This window comes from Saimiri boliviensis, chromosome 9 (assembly GCF_048565385.1).
Source record: "Saimiri boliviensis isolate mSaiBol1 chromosome 9, mSaiBol1.pri, whole genome shotgun sequence".
Taxonomy (NCBI): domain Eukaryota; kingdom Metazoa; phylum Chordata; class Mammalia; order Primates; family Cebidae; genus Saimiri; species Saimiri boliviensis.
Window position 1 is genome coordinate 113,438,965 of NC_133457.1, and position 10,959 is coordinate 113,449,923.

A 10,959-nucleotide genomic window follows, 5' to 3' on the forward strand; every position below is an offset into this window, starting at 1 on the left:
GTAGAAGGTGGGATTTGGGTGGATGAAGACTGGAGGGAGGGAGGAAGGGAACCATTTTTAAAAGACTGTTAAGATACTTTGCTTTGAAATAATTGCAACCTGTCAGAAATGGCAAGAAACAGTAAACTAGAATCCGTCATTCAGATTATTCAATACGTTAACCTTTTATCATATCCACATCTTCCCTCTCTCCCTAGACACACACGTTATTTATTTCTGAACCATTTACTTTTTTTTTTTTTTTTTGAGATGGAATCTCACTCTGCCACCCAGGCTGGAGTGCAAGGCGCGATCTCGGGTCACTGCAACCTCTGCCTCCTGGGTTCAAGCCAACCCTATGCCTCAGCCTCCCCAGTGGCTGGAATTACAGGCGTACACCACTAAACCTGGCTAATTTTTGTATTTTTACTAGAGATGGAGTTTCACCATGTTGATCAGGCTGGTCTTGAACTCCTGGCCTCAAGTGATCTGCCCGCCTTGGCCTCCCAAAGTGCTGGGATTACAGGTGTGAGCCACAGCGCCCGGTCTGAACCATTTGAGAGTAAGCTGTAGACACAATGCCTCTTTATTGCTAAATATTTAAGCTATGTTTCCTAAGGATAAGGACATTGCCCCTAGTTTCATGATCAAAATTAGGAAGTGTAACATTGGTGCAATACTTCTCTGTAATCCACAGTCATGATCACATTTCTACAAAAGTCCCAATGATGTCCTTCACAGCATTTTGGGGTTGTGGGGAAATGACCGGGATGCAAGGATCACACTCTGCTTCACTTGTCCTGACTCATTTTTGTTTTTTGATTAAAAAAAAATTTTTTTTTGGCCGGGCGCGGTGGCTCAAGCCTGTAATCCCAGCACTTTGGGAGGCCGAGGCGGGTGGATCACAAGGTCAAGAGATCGAGACCATCCCGGTCAACATGGTGAAACCCCGTCTCTACTAAAAATACAAAAAATTAGCTGGGCATGGTGGCGTGTGCCTGTAGTCCCAGCTACTCGGGAGGCTGAGGCAGGAGAATTGCTTGAACCCAGGAGGCGGAGGTTGCGGTGAGCCGAGATCGCGCCATTGCACTCCAGCCTGGGTAACAAGAGCGAAACTCCATCTCAAAAAAAAAAAAAAATTTTTAATAGAGACAAGTTCTCACTCTTTTGCCCAGACTGGTCTGGAACTCCTGGGTTCAAACAATCCTCCCGTCTCAGTCTCCCAAAGTGCTGGGATTACAGACACGAGCCACGGTGGCCAGCTGCTTGTCCTGACTCTTTTTTTATGAGATGGCGTTTCGCTCTTGTTGCCTAGGCTGGAGTGCAATGGTGCGATCTTGGCTCACTGCAACCTCTGCCTCCGGAGTTCAATCGATTCTCCTGACTCAGCCTCCCGAGTAGCTGGGATTACAGGCATGAGCCACCATGCCCAGCTAATTTTTTGTATTTTTAGTAGAGACGGGGTTTCTCCATGTTGGTCAGGCTAGTCTTGAACTCCCAACCTCAGGTGATCCGCCTGCCTCGGCCTCCCACAGTGCTGGGATTACAGGTGTGAGCCACTGTGCAGGACTGTCCTGACTCTTTAAACTCTTTTATCCCAAGGTAGCTCCTCAGCCTTTCTTTGTCTTTCACGACTTTGGTGTTTTTTGAAGAGTACAGGCCAACTGTTTTGTAGAACGCCCTCCAGTTTTTCTCCTGATGTTTCCTCATAATTACATTTGGGATATGCACTTTGGGCAGAACCACAGACGCAGTGTGTGTCTTTCCCGGTGCACGGTGTCATGAAGCACATGAGGTCAGCACATCCCGACACTGACATCAGTTTTGACTGCTTGGTTACGGTGCTGCCCGCCAGCCAGTTTCCTCCCTGCCAAAGTTCCGCTTTCCTCCTTTGGACTCCATCTGTATCTTGTGAGGAGATACCTGGAGACCATGTGACTATCCTATGATGCCTCGAACTTTCATCCACAAGTTTTAGCTCTTTTTGGTTCTTTTTGCCTAAACCAGTTACATGGTATGATGGTGGTTACCGAATGGTGATTTTCTAACCCCATCATTCCTTCTACTTTACGGGCTGGCTTTCTCCTGCAAGACTTCCCCTCTGTTGGGGCAGGGTCTCAGAGCCATGGGGTTGGGAGAAACGGGGCTGGGAGCAGCAGGATCTGGCCAGGCCATTAGATCCTCCCTGGAGATTTTCTTTAAAAGGAGTCCAGGAAATAAACTGGCTATAAAGCCAGTCTCCATGCAAGTGTCCAGGGAGGCAGGTCTGGGGCCAAGGCCATCTCTGGGCACATCTGGGCTGCATTAGTGACCTGGCGGCTACTCGTGGGTGTCCTCTGAGCTGGGACAAGGGTCTCCTGGTAGACAGGGATCAGGGCTGTCCTTGCTCTTCTTTGCTTTCAAATTGCCTCTCTCCTTTCTTTCTTTCTTTTTCTTTCTTTCGTCTTTCTTTCTTTCTGTCTTGCTTTCTTTCTTCTCTTTTCATTTTTTTGACTGAGTATCACTCTGTCATCCAGGCTGGAGTGCAGTGGCTCAATCTCAGCTCACTACAGGCTCAACCTCATGGGCTCAAGCAATCCTCCCAGCTCAGGCTCTTGAGTAGCTAGGACTAAACACACATGCCATCATAACTGGTTAATTTTTAATATTTTTGGCAGAAATGGAGTTTCGTCATGTTTCCTAGGCTGGTCTCAAACTCCTGAACTCAAACTATCCTCCCACCTCAGCTTCCCAAAGTGCTGGGATTACAGTCATGAGCCATCACACCCAGTCCAAATATTGTCAATTTCCTAAATGTTACAGAAATGCATTCCCTCCTTGAAGAGTGAGAAGGTGAGATGTCAAATTCAAGTGGCATGTGATCAATACCCTCTATCCTTACGCCTTTACCTTCCCCAGCACGACGCCGTGGAGAGCTTGGTTTACGTCTTTGTCAGTTAAAAAAAATGAGCAACGGCCGGGCGCGGTGGCTCAAGCCTGTAATCCCAGCACTTTGGGAGGCCGAGGCGGGTGGATCACGAGGTCAAGAGATCGAGACCATCCTGGTCAACATGGTGAAACCCTGTCTCTACTAAAAATACAAAAAATTAGCTGGGCATGGTGGCGCGTGCCTGTAATCCCAGCTACTCAGGAGGCTGAGGCAGGAGAATTGCCTGAACCCAGGAGGCGGAGGTTGCGGTGAGCCGAGAACGCGCCATTGCACTCCAGCCTGGGTAACAAGAGTGAAACTCTGTCTCAAAAAAAAAAAAATTAAAAAAAAAATGAGCAACTATATTTCTTTTCTTTTCTTTATTTTTTTTTTTATTTTTGGAGCCTCTTTTTTTTTTTTTTTTTTTTTTTTGGTTGTTGTTGTCGTTGAGACAGAATCTTGCTCTGTCATCCAGGCTGGCATGGAATGGTGGGATCTTGACTCACTGCAACCCTTTCCTCCTGGGTTCAAATGATTCTCATGTCTCAGCCTCCTAAGTAACTGGGATTACAGGTGTGTGTCGTGAAGCCTGGCTAATTTTTTTGTATTTTTAGTAGAGACGGGGTTTCACCATGCTGGCCAGGCTAATCTTAAACTCCTGGCCTCAAGTGATCCGCCTGCCTCAGCCTTCCAAAGTGCTGGGGTTACAGGCGTGAGCCACTGCACCTGGTCCATTTCGAATTTTTGTTTTTGAGTTTGTTTAGCCAGACTTTCCTCTGTTGTGACACCCACAGTTAGGTGATCTATTAGTTTCCCAGGGCTGCCCTCACCAAATTCCCATGAAAGGGTTGAGAACAGCAGAAGTTTATTCCTTCCTGGTTCCGGAGGTCAGAGTGGGACAGCAAGCTATCAGCGCAGGGCTGCACTCCTGCCGAAGACTCTAAGGGACAGCCCTTCCTTGCCTCTTCTCTGTGTCTCTGTTTCTCTCTCTCTTTTTTTTTTTTTTTTTTTTTTTTTAAATGAAGTCTCACTTTCTCATCCAGGCTGGAGTGTAGCGGCACAATCTCGGCTCCCTGCAACCTCTGTCTGCTGGGTTCAAGCGATTATCCTGCCTCAGCCTCTGGAGTAGCTGGGATTACAAGTGTGTGCCACCACCACGTCTGGCTAATTTTTGTATTTTTTGTAGAGAGGGGGGTTTCACCATGTTGGCTAGGCTGGTCTCGAACTCCTGACCTCAGGTGAGCTGCTTGCCTCGGCCTCCTAAAGTGATGGGATTACAGGCATGAGCTACCTTGCCCGGCTGGCCGTCTGTTTCCCTTAAGACACCAGTCATTGGATGTGGCAGTCACCCTGATCCAGGATGATCTCATCTTTACTTGATTGCATCCACAAAGATCCTGCTTCCAAATAAGGCCACATTCACAAGTCCTGGGAATTGACTTGAACATATCTCTGGGGTCTACAATTCAACCCCAGGTGTATCGGTGGCTATAGCCAAAGGTTAGGCAAGTCTTTCTCAGGGCCTGGAATGAATCCAGGTGCACTTATTTACTGATTTATTTGGGGGTGGGGTCTCACTCTCTTGCCCAGGCAGAAGTGCAGTGGTGCAATCACAGCTCACTGTAGCCTCAAGCAGATCCAGGAACTTTTTATTATTCACTCACCAAACCCTGCAGGAGGGTCAGGAAGGCAGCCTGGAGGAGGGAATCCTTAGGAGGAGACTTGGGAGGTGAGTAGAATTTTGCCTCTGTCCTCTCTCTCTCCAGGCAGAGAGAGAGCTGTAGGTCAAAGCTCCACTAGGCCCGACTGCAGAGGTTACCGCATGAGCAGGCACCCCAGGGCTGGGCGACCGCCGCAGAGGGAGAGGTGGGCTTGAGTCAGGGCTGAGGCCTTGCGGACCTGGGAGGAAACTACAGATTTATCCTGAGGGTACTGGGGAGCCACAGGAGGGGCTGGCAGGGAGGGGACTGAGTGGGTTTCCTCTTTGGAAAGATCCCTGGGGCCACTGTGATGGGAGCAGATCTGGCAGCAGGAAGAGCAGCTGAGGAGGCTGCCATGGCCCTGTGGTGGTGGCAGATGAGGCAGGGATGCTGTTTGGTGACTCATGGGTGAGAAGACTGAGGGAGGAGGTAAAGGATGGTACCTGGCCTGGATTTTTCACCAAGTTAGGGAAATAAGGACCCAAGGAGGCAAAGAGCAATCACTCGGGCGAATGATGATGGTAACAGAAACACTTCATCCTGGTTCACTACCTGTTTTGCACAGATTATTTAATCATCACAACAGCGCAAGGCAACATGGGTATAAGAGGCAGTCCTGCAGAGCTTAGGGGCTCCAGAGCCAAACTTCCTGGGTTCGGTCTCTGCTCCACTGCCTACCTGCTGTGTGACCTAGAGTAAGCTGTTCAACCTCTCTGAGTGTTCATTTTCTTATCTGACAAGCAGCCCCTCCTTCCTGGGGTTGTTGTACCCCAGGAAGGGGTACAACAATTATAGTGAGTAAATGCTTATAGATTGCTTGCCTTTGGGCCTGGAAGAGCATAAGTTTCAGTGGCTGTGACTGCCCATTTTACAAATATGAAGAAAGGGCTCTGGGAGAGTAGCAAAGCTTTCCAAGTTCATCTAGAGGATAATCCTACTGTTTCAGGTGCTCTGCGTCCCTTACCATAGTCTGAGGACCTGAGCTGGCCTGCAGATGCCCAGGGTCTGGCATCCTGTGTCATCCCCTGGAATCCTGAGTGCCAGGGCTGGGCAGCCCCAACCTGGAGCCAGGAGACTTGCCATGCACACTTCCTCTCTGGGTACAAGCTGGAAAGTCCTCAGGCTAGGGGACCCAGGGCACCAAACCCAATTCTATTTAGCTGGAGCTATGACCTGAAATAAAGACTTTATTTCAGGGCTGAAAAGGTAGCAGCAAGAAGAAATGAAACCAGTGTGTCACTCAAGGGAGCCCTCAGGACGGGGATCCCTCAAAGAAACCCATCTTTACCCCAGGGAAAGACCCAGCTCTGGGCAAGGGGCTTTCCCAAGGTCATCAGTCTTCTGCTTGCAGGTACAACTGCCACCAATGCCTCACTTTGTGACCCCAGATGAGTCCCCGCCTTCTCCAGGCTTCACTTTGCAGGTCACCAAAATGTGCTCAACTTTTGACCCAATAACAAAATAAAAAGCACATAAACCCACATAGTTTACCTAGCACGTTTCAGTAAACACCATCAACAGCTTAAAAGCCCAGCACAAGCAGATTGTATGTGTTACTTAGAGTCCTCATGTGTTCTGAAAACTTTGCAATTATAGATGATTATACAGTCCCTAAAATATACATAGTATGTTCCCTCTCTCTCTTTCTCTCTCTCTCTCTCTCTCTCTCTCTCTCTCTCTCTCGACTGGGTCCTGCTCTGTCTCGCAGAATGGAGTGCAGTGACATGATCTCGGCTCACTGCAACCTTGACCTCCTGGGCCCAAGTGATCCTCCCGTCTCAGCCTCAGTGGCTGGGACTACAGGTGCATGCCACTACACCTGGCTAATTTTTGTATATATATTTCTTCTTTCGTAGAGACGGGGTCTCGACACGTTGCCCAAGCTGGTCTCAAACTCCAGAGCACAAGCGATCCTCCTGCCTCAGCTTCCCAAAGTGCTGGGATAACAAGCAGGAGTCACCACATCCAGCCCATTATATGTATCTCATATGAACAGAGAAAGAATAAGCCTGGCACATGATTAGCAGCCCAAAATGCTGCTGCTTCTATTTTTTTTTTCTCCTTGAGACGGAGACGGAGTCTCCCTCTGTCACCCAGGCTGGAGTGCAATGCCACAATCTCGGCTCACTGCAACCTCCACCTCCCAGGTTCAAGCACTTCTCCTGCCTCAGCTTCCCAAGTAGCTGGGACTACAGGCATGCGCCACCATGCCCAACTAATTTTTATATTTTTAATAGAGACCAGATTTCACCATGTTGGTCAGGCTGGTCTCGAATTCCTGATCTCAGGTGATCACCTGCCTTGGCCTCCCAGAGTTCTGGGATTACAGGCGTGAGCCACTGTACACAGCCCTAAAATGCTTCTTGAACAATTAAATGAAGGAATGAGTGGTCAGTACTCAGTGAATATTTGTGGACAGAAAGGAAAGGAGAGAAAGAAAGCAAAAAATGACAGGGCCTGGACGGTTTGTACCCGCAGTCACAGTGATCTTCTGGGAGGGGAGGCTGAGGCACTGGTGAGGGAGGATACTTCCTGTTACGTAATTTTTCACCTCTTCCTCTTCTGTGTTATGATAGCTTCCCCCGCAGGGAACACGTTTTTTTTTTCTTTTTGTTTCTTTTTTCCTTGAGATGTAGTCTCCCATAATCAAGCAGTCAGTAGTCCCATGGACAGCCGGGCATGGTGGCTCATAACTCTAATCCCAGCACTTTGGGAGGCCAAGGTGGGTGGCTCATGAGGTCAGGCGTTTGAGACCGGTCTGGCCAAGATGTTGAAACCGTGTCTCTACTAAAAGTACCAAAATTAGCCGGGCGTGGTGGCATGCACCTGTAATCTCAGCTACTCAGGAGGCTGAGGCAGGAGAACTGCTTGAACTCAGGAGGCGGAGGTTGCAGTGAGCTGAGATTGCACCACTGCACTCTAGCCTGGGTAACAGAACAAGACCCACCTAAAAAAAAAAAAAAAAAAAAAAATGCCATGGACAAACTCAATTGTCACACATTGCCTTGAGAAGGTGCCGACAGGTAGAAAAAGCAGTTTGCCAAGCAGCCTGGGAAAATGGTATGGAACCATTTCTTTTTTCTTTTTTTTTTTTTTTGAGACAGAGTTTCACTCTTGTTACCCAGGCTGGAGTGCAATGGCACGATCTCAGCTCACCGCAACCTCCACCTCCTGGGTTCAGGCAATTCTCCTGCCTCAGCCTCCTGAGTAGCTGGGATTACAGGCACGTGCCACCATGCCCAGCTAATGTTTTGTATTTTTAGTAGAGACGGGGTTTCACCATGTTGACCAGGATGGTCTCAATCTCTTGACCTAGTGATCCACCCGCCTCGGCCTCCCAAAGTGCTGGAATTACAGGCTTGAGCCACTGCGCCCGGCCCCTCTTTTTTCTTTTTTATTTCTTTTCTTTTCTTTCTTTTTTTGAGACAGAGACTTACTCCGTTGCCCTGGCTGGAGTGCAGTGGCACCATCTCGGCTCACTGCCACCTCCACCTTCTCGGTTCAAGCAATTCTCCCACCTCAGCTCCCTGAGTAGCTGGAACCACAGGTGCATGCCACTGTGACTGACTGATTTTTTGTACTTTTTGTAGAGATGAGGTTTCACCATGATGCTCACACTGGTCTCGAACTCTTGAGCTTAGGTGATCTGCACGCCTCAGCTTCCCAAAGTGCTGTGATTGCAGGTGTGAGCCACTGTGCCTGGCCAAGGCCCCATTTCTGTAAAATTTTACCTCCAGCTTTATCCATCTTTGCCTTCACAGAGAAGGAAGCACATGTCTACCCTGGGGGTCAACAGCAGTTCTATCTGGATGGTGGGATGTCTCGGTTAAGTTTTCTTTTTTATAAATCTCTGAATTTCTGTAATGAGCACTGCCAGGCAGGGTTTTGGGTTTTTACAAGCTCACACCTGCAATTCCAGTACTTTGGGAGGCCAAGGCAGGAGGATCCCTTAAGGCTAGGAGTTCAAGGCCAGCCTGGGCAACATAACGGGACCCCATCTCTATAAAAAAATAGTAATGAGTATGTATTTTTCATTCTAAATAGAAACACACACACAGAAGAATGCAATGCTTGACAATGTTCCAGAATGTAGGGGGTCTGGCACTCTGCAGTTACTGCCACGCTGTCACTCTTGAGAGCCATGGAGTGATGTCTGGGTGTCCTGTGGTGCCCACCCTGAGCATGGCCAGTGAAGTGAACTCATCCTCCACTTCGGTGTCTATGACACCTCATTCTTCAACCCTGGAGGGCTGCTTTTCACCAAGACCACAAATATTCACTGAGACCACAAATCTCTACTGAGACCAAGAATCTTCACCTTGTAGGCCACTCACTGCTGTGACTCAATCATTCCAGGGAATGAGGTGGGTGGGGTGAGAACAACCCCTTCAAGAGAGGCAGGGACTGAGCTCAGAAAAGACAAAGGACTTGTCCAAGAATGCACAGCCATTAGGTAAGTGGTGTGGTGGCACCAGGATTTTTTTTTTTTTTTTTTTTTTTTTTTTTTTTTTTTTTTTGAGACGGAGTTTCACTCTGTCACCCAGGCTGGAGTGCAGTGGCTCGATCTTGGCTCACTGCAAACCTCTGCCTCCCAGGTTCAAGTGATTCCCCTGCTCAGCCTCCCAAGTAGCTGGGATTACAGGTATGTGACACCATGCCCAGCTAATTTTTTTTTGTATTTTTACTAGAAACGAGGTTTCACTGTGTTAGCCAGGATGGTCTCGATCTCCTGACCTTGTGATCTGCCCACTTCAGCACCCCAAAGTGCTGGGATTACAGGCCAGCACTGTGAGCCGGCGGTGAGCCACCGCACCTGGCCCCGCACCAGGATTTTAAAAAATTGCTGTATTGAGATATAACACACACGCCTCACAATTCATTCACTTAAAGGCTACGTCCACTTAAAGGGTATTCAGTAGGCTTTAGTATCTTCACAAGGTTGTGCAACCATCATCCCTATCACCTGAAAAGAACATCCCATCACCTAAAAAGAAAGCCTGTAGCCATTAGCAGTCACTCCCCATTTTCTCCTCCTCCCACTCTTGGCAACCACTAACCAGCTTTCCATCTCTATGGCTTTGCCTATCCTAGACATGACACAGAAATGGCATCATAGCAATGAATCATGCAAGTCATCATGCGGTCTTTTGGGTCTGGCCTCTCTCACGTAGCATAGCGTTTCTGAGGTTCATCCATGCTGCAGTGCATAACTTCATTCATTTTGTGGCCAATAATATTGTCTGGATGAATATAGCACATTCTATTCATTCACCAACTGATGGAGGTTTGGGTTCATAAGTGGAAACACTTTGGAGCTATTAGAAAGAATACAGCTGTGAATATTTCCATCCAGGTTTGTGTGGGGATGACAAGCAATGTATGAGAGAGCTCAAGTGGCTCTGCATCCGTGTCGGCACTTGTCATTATCAGATTTATTTATTTATGTATTTTTTTTGTGAGCTAGAATCTGGCTCTGTCACTCAGGCTGGAGTGCAATGGTGCAATTTTGGCTCACTTCCACCTCTGCCTCCTGGGTTCACACAATTCTCCCACCTCAGCCTCCCAAGTAACTGGAATTACAGGCACGTGTCACCACACTTGGCTAATTTTTGTATTTTTAGTAGAGATGGGGTTTCACCATGTTGTCAAGCTGGTGTCAAACTCCTGACTTCAGGCGATCCACCCGCCTTGGCCTCCCAAAGTGCTGGGATTACAGGCATCAGACACTGCGCTGCGCCTGACCTGGTTTTAATCTTTTGTTTTGTTTTATTTTTGTTTTTTTAGGACAAGGTCTCACTCTGTCACTCAGGCTGAAGTGCAGTGTCATGATCATAGCTCACTGCAGCCTCGCCCTCCCAGACTCAAATGATCCTCCCACCTCAGCCTCCTGAGTAGCTGGGACCACAGGTGTACACCACCATGCCTGGCTATTTATTTATTTATTTTCCGAAATGGAGTCTTGCCCTGTTGCTTAGGCTGGAGTGCAGTGGTGCAATCTCTGCTCACTGCAACCTCTGCCTCCTGGGTTCAAGCAATTCTCTTCCTTAGCCTCCAAAATAGTTGAGATTACAGGTGCCCACCACCATGCCCGGCTAATTTTTGAATCTTTAGTAAAGACGGGATTTCATCATGTGGGCCAGGTTGGTCCTGAACTCCTGACCTCATGATCCACCCACCTCAGCTTCCCAAAGTGCTGGGATTACAGGTGTGAGCCACCACACCCAGCCAATTTTTTAATTTTTTGTAAAGATGAGGATCTTGCTATGTTGCCCAGGCTGATTTCAATCCACTGGGCTCAAGTGAGCCTCCTGCCTCAGCCTCCCAAAGTGCTGGGATTACAGGTGTGAGTCACCACACCTAGCCTGTTCTTAT